This window comes from Dermochelys coriacea, chromosome 10, assembly GCF_009764565.3.
Source record: "Dermochelys coriacea isolate rDerCor1 chromosome 10, rDerCor1.pri.v4, whole genome shotgun sequence".
In the NCBI taxonomy this organism is placed as follows: Eukaryota; Metazoa; Chordata; order Testudines; family Dermochelyidae; genus Dermochelys; species Dermochelys coriacea.
The window spans coordinates 82,330,341-82,344,156 of record NC_050077.1 but is presented as its reverse complement, the minus strand read 5'-3'; positions in this window follow the sequence as shown (position 1 = coordinate 82,344,156).

The following is a 13,816-nucleotide window of genomic DNA, read 5'->3' as shown; positions in this document are numbered from 1 at the left end:
TGTTAGGTGTAATTTGGGGGGGAGAACCATAAAGGCAGCTACAGTGAACTTTGAAAACTGCTGAAAGTGTGTGTGTGTGTGTGTATATATTTACATAACAACACAAACCAAAACAGGCAGGATTTTGCTCTGGCTGTGTTCAAACCTGTGTGCAGGGTGTTGGTGAACACTCACCCTATCAGGGAATGGAAACATCAGCCCCTGACCTATCTAATGTGTCACAACACATTTTTAATTTTGCACACCTGCAGTCAAACCAGAGAGTAAAACACTAGAGAAACCTTTCATACAATAAGGAATAAATCTGAGGAAATCCATAATCTGATCATAGATTGATACTTGTCAGCATGAAGGAATGATTTAAGATTCATCCTATTTTACAGATGAGTAAATTGAGGCACAAGGGTACAGAGGGAGACTCAGGAATAGAATCTATGTAACCTTATACCAGGCTCTGGTTTAATCACTATACATATTACTCTGCTAAGTTGTCTAAATGAATGGAGGGCTTTTTGGTCAAATATTTCAAGTATGGCTCTGAATTGGAAGAGGTAGTAACTGGAAACACTAACTTTCACTGACTGTTTCCTAACTAATTACAAGAATGCAGAGTCTAGTGTGGCTCAATCTCAGAATTATCCAGTTATTACACTAGGCACGGCATGAAATTATTTTATTGCTACTGAATTAAAAACACTTCAGGCAAAGAATGTGTATTTCCACTTCCCCTGAAAGAAAAGCGGTCTGCCAGGAAACAAAGGATTTCCTTTTTATAAGGAGATCATACAGCCAAGAGTCTGATGAACAGAGCACAGTTACCTTCTTGATGCTGATGCTTCTCATAAAATATTATTGGCTCGGATAACGAGTACCAAGGGAATAAAAAGAAATGGTCGTCCTCTGACACTCTTCTAAAAGCAACACTGTTTGCAAAAATAAAAAGTTCTGTGACGTGGGTCTGAAATCATGAGAAACGTTAACAATTTAGTGTGGAGTTAATTACCACTAGAGCAAGCCATCTTTAATTTCTCAACTATCTATCTACAAATGACCTCTTTTAAACAAATACCCCCATTTCCCCTATAAACTGGCAAGCTAAATGCAAGAATTATTGCAAACCAAGATTAAGTATAAAACTAAAAACATTTTTGTTAACTGAACAAGACAGGGGAATTAGATGGCTTAATAAGCCAGGCAGGGATAAAACAGCCTCTTACAATATCTTATAAGAAGCAGGGAGTTCTTAATTAACCAAACAATAAAACGCTCCTAAGTCTGTTTGTGAATGGAAATGCCTGAGAGGGAAACAGGACTAGTACCAAAAACAAATAGTGTCAGTGCCACAGCAAACAGAATTGGGCATGTATAACATTAAGAAGGGTGATAGCCCACATCTGGCCTGATTCTGAGGAAGGGTCTGGCTCTGTGGCTTTCTGACGGGCACGAGCCATGAAAGATCTGGTTTGTGGCAGTTTGATCTAGAGGAAGGAAGGTTGGTTTGGCCTGAGGTGAAAGTCCATTGCCCTTTACAGAGAATATATAAACCCCATGCTGTTTCCAAACATTGCGGTGAGTTCATGCTATTGCCTTAGGTCCAGCCCTGCCAGCTGATCAGTGCAGGTGGCCCCCTGATTCCCCATAGATGAGAATGGGACTCTGTGGAAGCAGTCCTTGCAGGGACACGATCCACCTGTGCAGGTCGTCTTGCAGGATTAGAAACTGAACGAGCTCCTTCCATTCCTGCTCTCTTGAAACCACCAGTCTGTAACTATAAAGCAAGAGAAAGTGTTAGAGGAACCCTCCTGCCTTTGCACCCTGCCTGCAGCTGGCAGTGCTCTCTGATCTGAGCATAACTCGTCTGGGGTTGCCAATTTTGGTTGGATGTATTCCTCGAGGTCTCATCACACGACAATCTTTCATTCCTGGAGACTCCAGGACAATCCTGGAGGGTTGACAACCCTAAACTTGCCTCTGGCTCATCTCTGGCTGTTCCTTCTTTAGACCAGTTGGAAGCTGGTGACTACACCTGCCCTGGGCCTTCACCTGCCCCAGGATTTAGGAAACAAGAAGTAGAGAGGGTTATGACTGGCATAAGCAGCTGACTTCTAAAAAGCCACCATTCCACACCGTCGGAAAAAATCTGTGGCGATGAAGAGGGCTACATCCAGCTGCTAACTCGCTATCCCGTGGGTGTAAATCAGTGTTCTTAACCCCATTTTGCAGACGTGTTAACTGACTGGCCCAAAGCAACCCGGAGAGCTGGTGTCTGTGCCAAGATCAGAATCCCTATGCTTGGCCTTTCAAAGGCCCCGCGTGGTCCCTGGCATAGAGAACAGAAGGCAGGAGTTGCTCTGCTTCACTCTTTAGGCCTCTGTAGCTGCCAAAAATGCCCCTTCCACCTCCTGCACCACAGCTTGAGAATGGGGCCCTGTATATTGCTGTTTCTGGCAGCCCTGTGCAATGCCTGCCCAAGGGGAATTATCCCTCACTGGATGTGGAGTGGGGGTATGGCCCCTGTTAGCTGCCAGAATCGCATAAAGAAGCTGGAGCGAATACCAGGATCCCACCCAAGGTCTCTTAGGGCTTATGGTCTAAAGTGGATGGCTAAACTATATACGCCACACAGCCAGGGGCATGAGGGATGGAAGCTGAGAGTTGCAGCTGATCAGAAGTGGTGAAAGAAATAGGTCTGGAGGGGCAATTTGAAGGAGAGTTGTTAACAGGATGCTGGAGGAATGGGCTTTTAGTTCCAGACATTACATTGAATGGACCGACTGACATGAAAAGCCCCAGCACATGGAGTTCCACTGCTCTGCAACTTGTTCAAAGTGGATCAGCTCCTGCATAGTTTGCTCCATCATGGAGACCTGTTCTCGAAGGTTCATAGGGATCTACCCCATGTTGTCTGCTGCAGAGTTCCTGGTGCTGTCAATCCTGCCTTCCTTCCTGCTGCACCCTGACAGCATAGATATGGAAATGGTGGCTATCAGAATTTCATCTCAGCTGCTCCCTGGGTGTATTTGAGATCGATCTTCCGGAATTAATACCAATTAACTGGTTGAGACAACCCAGTGCCTTCCTCTGGGTGCAGTGAATAGGGACAGCATGCACAGGCAGGATGACAGTAAACGGGCCGCAGCAAATCAGCACTCTCCTAAATTGCTTCCACTCAGCATAGCCTACCGGCCTCCTTGGCCCTGTTTAATTGCGCCGGGTTGGTGGAGAAAGCATGTCGTCTCCAGGGCCGCAGTGGCATGGAAAAAAAAAAATCCCTTCATAATTATTCAACATTGCACAGCTTGCCGCAAATGATAATTGCTTTTGTTTGGTGCGTGCCTGAAAACTTCCCGGCTCTGGAATGGCTGCAGCCTCAGTAGAATTATTAATAGAATGCAGAGGTTCAGTGCAGACAGTGAAGCCGGAGCCAACTAAGTCCTTGTAAACAGGAAGCCTGATGGATGCTTCTGAGGAGCCCCTCCTCTCTGTTCAGCAGCCCCTCCCAAGCTTCCCCCACAGACACAATGCTCACCTTTGTGTGGCACCAGTGTTTGGGCCAATTAGGCCTATCTCTAGCTTTCCCTGGTGCCTGATATAAAGCCCTTGGCTCTTACTGATTCCAGCCAAATAAGCAGCCTTGAGCCTGAGCTCAGTCAGCCAGTGACACTTCCCAGCCTATTGTGAACAAAGCGAGGCCTGCAAAACAGCCACCCGGTTTCCAGAGCAAACCGTGGCAACTTGCAGCTGCTGCACTCTGAAGAGAGACGTTCCTTCCCTGAAGGAGGAAGGGGACAACTTACAGCTGCACAGAAAACTGCAGTGGGCCTGAGCTGACTAGAACACAGGGGAATTCACCGCACAGAATAGCAGCATGCTGGCTCTGGGCATTGGGACACGGGGTCCTTCTCGGTGCACTGAATGGTCATTGTGCAGAGTCCTACAACATCAGGGCACGTGTGAAAACATCTGCGTTTTGCTGCCCATTTGTACAGGTCCTGCTGCTCGGGGGGAAAAGACGAGCCTAGCCAGACTCATCCTTGTGGTCACAGCCTAGTATAGCTTTAACTGACATTCAGGCTGGGAGAAAATCCTCCCTTCCTGAGACCCACAGCGACTTCTATTAAATAGCCAGGGGGCTTCTAATTTCACTGGGTGCAGATGCAGCAGCTTCTAGTCAGAGCTATTCAAACCCAGCAAACCCCAAATTTAGGCCAGGTTCCTTCTATGGACTTTATTTATTTATATTATTGAAACCCATAGGAGCCCCAGTCATGGGCCCAGTCCCCATTGGGCCGCTGCTGTACTAACTCAGATCAGAAAGACCTGAGCTGGTTTTAGGGGGATTTGGGTGGGAACAAATCCAGTACATAGATCCACAGAACTTTGAGTTTTGCTTTGGGGGGTCTGCGTGGATTTCATTTAACCCCCAAATAGAGACTGTAACTCAAGGGCTGCCAACCCAGCCGAAGCAAGACTGGAGGCATGGTTTGCGTAGTCTTTGGAGAACTGAACTAACAGAGTTCCACCTGCTCCCAGCGGCATACGAGGTGTCCTTTAATGACACGTGTAGGTACAGTATTCACACCCATAATGGGCACTATGGAAAACTAGAAACTGCAGGAGTTAAATTACCTGCCGTCGTCCCATTCTAAGAGTCAAATCCTGGTCTCCCTCCTCCGCCAGTGTAAATGTGGCGTAGTGGTGCTGACTACGATGGAGTTACTCCAAGTTTACACTAGTGAAAATGAGATCAGAATTTGGCCTCAAGTATAGGAAACGCTGCAGCCGGCAGTTAATTCCTCTTGTTAATGACACCCACGGAGCTCAGTATGAATGTTGTCATCTTCAAATTATGGAATTGTTTTGTGGAGGTTTGGCTGTTTTAGGGGGTACAACTATCTTTGTATCTGTCTTGGGATCTCCATAGCATCATGGGATTTAAGTCCTCATTTTTGCGTGTAATCTTTGATTGGAAAAACCAGATTAAACTGCACAAAACTAGGTTTACTCTGAAGGTTTTTAGGTTGCGAGTCCTGAACTGCGCTTGTAAGTGCTGTTGCTGGGTGGGTTCCTATTTCTGGCATCTGCAGCATGTCTCCCGGTGGTGACTCGGAGAGCCGGGCCTAAGCAGAAATCTGCAATGACACAAAATCTCCTCAGACTGGGTTGTGCTAAATAATTGCTTCCGACTTGCTGAGCAATATGGTGCTGTAATGTTCCTGGAATGAAGCCGCTGTTGTGTTGAATAGAGCTCCCTCTCCTGGCCCTCTTCTGGACCTGTTTTGGAGAGCTGAGTGGAGACCCCAGCACAAGCTTTGGTGGTTTGGATCATTGCTGAAGAATGTCTTTGGCAACGGAAGGTGGCAGTCTAGATTGCAAGGCTGCATTTAGGTTTGTTGACTGTCATCTGAAGATTTCTAAAATAAGAAGTTCGCTGTAAAAAGGGGACAGGTTGCCCCACAAAACCTATGAGCTGTGTCTCGTGTCCATAATTCTTAGCCTTATTTATAGCATCCCAGAGTGCTAAGGCAGAGGGGCCAACAGGCAGGTAGCATGGGGTTCTTTTCGGAGGTTGGGGGTCATGTCTTTGCCGGTCATCCCTGCAAGAGTTCCCAGAAGAAGCCAGTTTTAAGGAGTGGTTAATGAGAAGATGGAGGGAGCACCACCGGGCAACCTGCAAGCAGGGCTTTTAATCTTGAGTAGGAACCCTGGCTCCGACGCAGCCTCTGCAGTCCCGTGTGGCCGTAATGTGCTAAAGAGGCCAGCGAGATCAGGCCTGAGCAAGGCAAGAATGATTTTGCCCTTTCTGCGTCCCTTCCCTGCTCTCTCAAATAGGCACGAGCTTCCCCTGGCCCATTCCAGGGGGCGCTGTGAGGGTCAACCAGCGAATAGGTTTGAAGACAAATGTTGCAGCAGGGTTGGTCCTACACAGTGCTGGTTGGGGGGCGCCAGACACACGCTCCAGGTAGGCAGCGGTCAGCAGGATGGACAATGCAGGAAACATGATCCCAGCGTTCTGCTGAGTAGCCACCTCACTGCTCCTGCCTACTTAGCCACGCATGTCCCTTGGCCCGTCTCCTGCCTAGCAGCAGAAGATAGACTGACAAAGGGCGTGCATAGCTAAGGGCTAACTTGGCATCCTGAGGATCCCATCCAAGTCCATGTCTCATCTGGCATGGCCATTCCGTACCCGTTCCCTCCTCCCTGGCAGTAGGTGAGTGGGAGATCTCTGGCCTGCTCCTTGCAATGTAAAAGACTGCCTAGTGCATAGCCTTATGCCTGGGAATAGCTTCTACTTGTGATGGCATGCAATGGCCTCTATGGTGCACCATGCCAGCACCAACTGGATCAATGCCTGCAAGTGCTATTGGAGAATTTCACTTTACAAAGCAAAGAAAGCCCATTTGATTTGTATTGTGGAAGCTCCCAGGGGCCCCAGCCGCGTGCTAGGTATTGTGTACACACACACACACACACACACACAACCAAAAGAGGGTCCCTGCCCCAAAGACAGGCATGGTTTGGGTTGCCTCACAACGAAGGAAGCAAGGCCTTGCCCGTTAACCACAAAAGCAGGGCAAATAATGGATTTTTGATACACTAGCAATTCTGAATTTAAAAAAAAAAAAAAAGACTTTCAGGTTACAGTGAAAACAATTTTTTTGTCAGGGGGGAAAATCGGGTTGGGTTGGAATAAAACATTTTGTCTCTACCTGAAACGTTGTGTTGGAATTTTGGGCATTTTGACACTAGAACCGGCAGACTAGACTCACAAAATGTCCGGAGAGGCTGAGGCAGGGCCTCACTTGTGCGCTTTAGCCAAGTAGCTAGGGAACTTGCCTGGGATGTGGGAGATGTAGTTCAATTTCCCCCTCTGCCTGATGTGGAAAAGCATTGGAATTGGCTCTCCCACATGGCAGGAGAATGCCCTAGACTAGGGGCAGGCAAAGTATGGCCCGGGGACTGCATCCGACCCTCCAGACGTTTTAATCTGGCCCTGGAGCTCCTGTCGGGGAGCAGGGTCTGGGGCTTGCCCTGCTCTGGTGCTCTAACCAGGGAGCAGGGTCCGTGGCTTGCCCCATCCTGTGCGGTTCTGGAAGCAGCGGCATGTCCCCTCTCCGGCTCCTATGCATAGGGGCACACTGCTCCTACCCCAAGTTGCAGCCAATGGGAGCTGCAGGGGCTGCACCTGTGGACGGGGCAGCGCACAGAGCTGCCTGGCCGTGCCTCCGGGTAGGAGCTGGATGGGGGACATGCCACTGCTTCTGGGAGCTGCTTGTGGTAAGCACCGCCAGGAGCCTGCACCCCGACCCCCTCCTGTGCCCCAGCCCCCTGCCCCAACCCTAGCCCTGATCCTGCCATCAAACCCCTCGATCCCAGCCCAGAGCACCCTCCTGCCCCCCCAACCCCTCATCCCCAGCCCCATCCCAGAGCCCGCACCCCCAGCTGGAGCCCTCACTCCCTCCCACACCCCCAACCCCCAATTTTGTGAGCATTCATGGCCCGCCATACAATTTCCATACCCAGATGTGGCCCTCAGGCCAAAACGTTTGCCTACCCCTGCGCTAGACACTGGGCTATGGGATATTCTGCCGTGCTGTGGTTCTTCAATCTCTCCTGTCGAAGCTGTTCCATGGTGTATAAATAATTAGAGCAGGGTCTTGAACTTGAGTCTCACAAATCTTGAGTAACAGGCCTAACCACCAGGCTATACAGTCATTCTCACTGCATTTCTCCGGCCCAAGGGCTATTCATTGTCCTCATGAATGACTATGACTTACCACTGTGAATGACGATGGATAGCCCTTGAGCCAGGAAAAGGCAGCATTCCCCTCCCTCCTACCACAGATGCGACAACTGAATTTCCCAGTGCTCCAGAGCAGCGGCTTTTTGTTCATATTTTGCTGTGTGATTTGTTGGTGACATTTGCCCTCTCTTTGTGAAGCTGGGAATGACCGACAATCTCCCCTGCAAAACCACGCGCTTCTCCACATCGAACAAATAATCACTTCCCCGGGAGCTCCAGGCCCAGATGCTTGGATTGGGAGCCTTCCTTCCTGGAATTGTGACAAATGCGCTGTTGGCCAAGGACAAGCCGAGGTGTTATCTGCATATTAGCTTTGCAGAGCAGGGCTGAAATCCTCATCTGAATTCCAGGGTTCTGCAAAGGAATGCGTTAGCTTGCGGCCATCTCTCCCCGCTGGTGGCTCACGCAGGCCCTCTGACCTCAGCCTGCCCTGGGCTGTGTGATGGAGAATTCAAGCTTCTAGTAAAGGTTGTTTCTAGACCCTTTTCCTCAGGGAGATGAAATGAAAGCTGGGCTCCTCTTCCACCCTTCCCCCTGACAGCCCCAGCCCTCTTCACATGCCCTTCTGCATCAAGCAGGTGCGGCCCCAATTCAGCAAATCCCTTAAACGCGTGCCCCATTTCCACCAAATTAAACGGGGCTTAAGCGTGCCCCTAAGTGCTTTGCTGAATTGGGACCTTCGCTCCCAAGAATTGCCTTGCTCACCCTCCCCAATCACGGCACGTTGCAGGCAAACACTTCACAGGCCAGCTCCAAAATGCTCAGCCCAGCTCTGCTCCTTAAATGTTCAGCTGCAGCTGCTCCCATAGATCCTGCGTGACCCTGCAGCGCACAAGGAGTAGAGGGGTCAGGGCAGCTCGGTCCCCAGCCCTGAGCTGGTAGCAGGAAGGAAGGCGCTTGCAGCCCTGTCCCTCCAAACTGGCAGGGGAAGCCCACATTCCACTCCCAGCGAGGAGAGGCTGCCCGCCTCAAGAACCAAGGGCAAGTCATCCCTCAGCTGGCTCCCCAGCCCATCAGTCTGAGCACCCCAGCTGGAAAATGCAGGACCACCTGCCTGACACCACCTCTGCTGCCCAGAGGAACAACTGCAAGAGGCTGGGCTAGGAGGGAAAGGGTAACGGGAGGAGGGGCAGGGCAAGAGGTTCCTCCCCAGGAATGGGATTGCCTGCATCGGGGACTGAGGGACCCCATGTTAAAGCTTGGGCAGCATGCTATGCATCCCTCCCCCTCACGCCCTGTTTGGGCATCTAGCGCTCATGAAAGTAGGGGCCCAATAGCAGCACCTACCACCATGGTCCCTGTACACACAAGCACTGTGTGGCCAGAAGATTCAGGTCAACAGAGCCTTGTTGGGTTCAGAGGCTGCTCCGCCCCACCCTGGTCGTAGGCTTTGTAATAATAATAAATAATAATAATAATTAACAGAAGAAATAATCAAACCCACTTAGTGTGCTATCTCTCCTTCTCCCTCTCAGTCCCACCTCCCCCTACCCCCCAGGGTCTCCTAGAATCCCTGGCATCTGGAGCCCCACCGAGAAGCGTTTTGCATTTCAGGCCCTTGTGCTATTTCTTAACAGTGCTGCTTAACCGGATGAAGGAAAGGGGCTGTCTTGGTCGATGTTAGCAATTAAAAACGTAATGATCAGTGTTCTCAGAGACTTGCCTGCCCGGTGGGGGTGGCATGGGAGGGTGTCTTTGTGGACCTGGCTCTGCACCATGGCTTGGCGCTGTCATGCCCAAGAGATCACTGTGTGCAATGCTGCAGACATGGTCAGTGCAATATATCACTGTGGGCTACCGCCTCTCCCAAGACGAATAATAGCACAAACCTCCCTGAATCACAGCAACTGGGATCATTTCTTCTGTTTGATCCATTTGTCAGTTGTTTCATCTTTGGTCTACTCTAGCTCATGGAAATTCAAATGTCTATCATACCCTTAGCGACAGGGATTTAGGTGTTACCAACCAGGTAACACATAATTATCATGTCACCAGAAAGTTCTCATGGCAAGATGACTCCCGGGTGAGTTTGGGTGGCCCACTCTCTAGAATCTCAAAATGGATCTTTCTTCTATTACATCGTTGCACATTCTCTTGTCATCCTGAAATGATTGGCTCTGTCAGTTAACTCATGGTCTGTTTCCATGGCACCCATCCTAACACGACTGGGAAATGTTCAGATGTTTATGGGCCTGAGGCTGTCATCACTTCACACTGGTTTTACACCAGAGTCACTGAAGTGATGTTAGAGGAGTTACACCTGACTTTCTCTGATGTGAGCACAGATCCAGCTCCGGGGTCCAATACTCAGATGTAGGATGCATCAGCTGTTCATTTGAATTTGGCTATTCCTGTTGCCTGGGTTATGAGAATTGTCAGAAACAATTATCCCTTTGTGTGATGTATTTATTTGTGTGTTACTGTGTCTTTATTTTTTAGGATTAAAGTAGAGACCCAATAGGTCTTTCCTATCATTCGATTCTTTGCCCCTTCCAAGACAGACCATAGTCCCCAAGAGAAGATGCTTCAGTTGCTAGACTGATACTGGACCGGATCTTTGTCAAAAAGCCAAGACTCAATCAACTTTCGTCCATTTTTTACTGATTTAAGTTAAATCAAAATAGAGCACTCTGAATCCAAGACAAGTGGCCACACAGAGACTTGCACTTAAACAACTACAGCTGGGAATTGTCACAGAGTTCATTATTTCAGTTCCAGTTGGTGTGTGGACAAGCCCAGAGCATGACTGCCATCTTCGTTTCTGAGGGTTTGTGCTAAATAGTTATTGTGTCCTTGGAGGGAACTTGATGCTGGTAATTGCACTGAAAACAAACCAATCGACCAAACCCTTCCGCTTGAAAGCAAGATGTTTCGATTTTAAAATGTTGTTAGCAAGAACTAGGGTGACCAGACAACACGTGTAAAAAAATCGGGATGGGGAGTAATAGGTGCCTATACAAGAAAAAGCCCCCAAATCAGGACTGTCCCTATAAAATCAGGACATCTGATCACCCTAGTAAGAATGAATGTCCCATCTTACTAACTCATATAACTCGTCTCCCTGTTGTCATCTGTTTCAAATTAGAACTGGATAATACCCAGGGAGCTAAGAGGAGAACTTAGAGCTGTTTCTACTCATTCCAAGTATGAACTGAATGCACTGTACAAATGAATTCCAAAATGCTAAGGAAATCACAGAGATTTCAGTTCCTGTCTGTGGAAAACAATTTCTAAAAGCACAGTGAGGTTTAACTTTAGAAAGCACAGTAGATCAACTGGTGGGGTTTTAGCTCTCTCTGTCTCTGTCTCTCTCTAAAGCAGGACAACTCAGCTCACTGACACACAAACCTTATTGACCCAGCGTTAAGGGTGCCAGGTGGTATTTTGTGAACACAGAGTTCAGCAAAACTCAAACCTCTGAAAATGAAGAGTTAGGCACATGCCAATACAACCTTAACTCTGCCCCCTGGAGCTGGCAACAACCACTGGGAATTATCTGCCTCTCCTCCAACTGTATTTGGTGTAGTTGTATTCAGGACCAGATTAGAGAGAGAATTTGGGGCCCTCTGCATTATGGAAATTCCACCCCCCCATCTTCCATAAGGGATGTGAGAAATTGAACCCCTCCCAGAAGTCCCCCTATTCTTATGGGGTTTGGATGGCCGTGGCCATATAGGAGAGCACCAAAAAGAGGCCCAGCTGTCTCAGGCTCCAAACCTGAGCCGCACTGCAACTCTGTGTGCAAGGTCACAATGCCCCACACTGAATTTTGACCTGCCGGCCCCCCCATCATGATTCATTGATTCACAATGGGAGGGGGAAGAGGGTGTCAGCTGGACCAAATAGGGTTGCCTCCTTTAGAGACAGAAAAACTGGTCCCCACCCCCATACCAGCCTGACCCTTCTCTTCTCCCCCCCAGTATCCCCACCAGCACCAGCAGCCTGGCCCAGGAGCCACTACACCCACCCCCTCCCAGGAGCCTTATCCCAGGGAGTCCCCTTACTGGCCTTTCCCAGGAGCCCCTGCCTTCCCTACCCTGGTTCCCTCTCCTTCCCCCTCCCTGCTGGTGGGGCTCAGAACCATCCTGCTTTCCAGCACAGAGAGGAGCAGGAGCCTTTATCGCTGCTTCGGCACCGAGGACCCGGCAGGTAGAGCGGGACCCGGTGCTGCTCTGGCAGTGCTCCCAGCAACCTTGTGACCTGTGTGCTGTAATGAAGCAGCCATGGGCACGCAGCAATGGCTGCTGGCTGCCACGTACTGGGTTTTCCACTTGTAATGGATCCCCAGTGCATTGCCGCCAACAATACAAGAGAAAAAACTGCCAGGCCAGTGAAAAACTGCTCAGGTGGCAACAATAGGCCCCCAAGCGGAAACTGGGGGCCCTATGCAATCTCACAGGGTGCACATTGGTTAACCCAGGGCTGCCTGGAAGGGTGGCGGGATCAGATGGAGCAACTTGGCAGAGCTGTGATTGTCATACGAGGAGATGTGGGAGAGCCCTACCCCGACGGGGTGGGGTCTCAGCCCGCTCCTGTCCCCTGCCTCCCCAGTTTGTGGGATTGAAGGCCAGAGGTGCATGTGTATCAAGAGATGCGGTATGCTTTGTCGCAGTGCTGAGTTCTGTGGGCTGTCAGCAGCAGGTCACAGGGGTGGTCGGAACATGGGGCCAGGCAGCAGCAAGGTGTGTGGGTTTCCTGACGGGCTAAAGGTGTCAAATGGCACCCCAGGTGTAACAGGTTGTAAAATCTAGCAGGTGCAGCACTGTTCCTGTGGAGTAGGAGTGTTTGAGCATAGGGCAGCCTGCAGTGCAGCTCCCCTAAACACAGGCTGGGCTTTAGCGAAGAGATGGCATTAGCTAGTGTGCCTAATCCCAGGGTGCCCGGCACTATCTGCAAGGCAGAGTCTGAGTGTCGCAGGGCATCGTGCAAAGAGGACAGAGCTAGTGATGCCTTAGTATGCACCTTCACTCTGTATTTCCCGGCTCTGAGAGCTGTGAGTTTTGCTGAATCTCATGCTCTGGAAGGGCACAGGATACCCCTGGGCAGCCTCAACTCGGTGCTAATGTCAAGGTTCCTTTCCCACTCTGAATTCTACGGTACAGATGTGGGGACCCACATGAAAGATCCCCCCCCAGCTTACTCTTACCAGCTTAGGTTAAAAACTTCCCCAAGGCACAAACTTTGCCTTGTCCTTGAACAGTATGCTGCCGCCACCACCAAGCAATTTAAACAAAGAACAGGGAAAGAGACCACTTGGAGATATCTTGCCCCAAAATATCCCCCCAAACCCTACACCCCCTTTCCTGGAGAAGGCTTGATAATAATAGCCTCACCAATTGGTATAGGTGAGCACAGACCTAGAGCCTTGGACCTTAAGAACAATGAAAAATCAATCAGGTTCTTAAAAGAAGAATTTTATTTAAAGAAAAAGGTAAAAGAATCACCTCTGTAAAATCAGGATGGTAAATACTTTACAGGGTAATCAGATTCAAAACATAGAGAATCCCTCTAGGCAAAACCTTAAGTCACAAAAAGACACAAAAACAAGAATATACATTCCCTCCAGGACAACAAATTTTACAAGCCATTAAACAAAAGAAAATTGAATGCATTTTCTAGCTAGATTACTTACTAACTTTACAGGAGTTGGAAGGCTTGCATCCTTGATCTGTTCCCAGCAAAGGTATCATACAGACAGACAAAACCCTTTGCCTCCCCCCATCCAGATTTGAAAGAATCTTGTCCCCTCATTGGCTATTTTGGGTCAGGTGCCAGCAGCATTACCTTAGCTTCTTAACCTTTTACAGGTGAAAGCATTTTGCCTCTGGCCAGTAAGGATTTTATAGCACTCTATACAGAAAGGTGGTTGCCCTTCCCTTTATATTTATGACAGCTAACAACGTGGGGGGTTGCTTATGAATAGTACACCTGCAAGGGGCTATGTGACAGAGAGCTAGTTCTAACAACCTGGTCACTGAAGTTACTGCTGCTTGCAGAGAAGGTTGCAGGCTT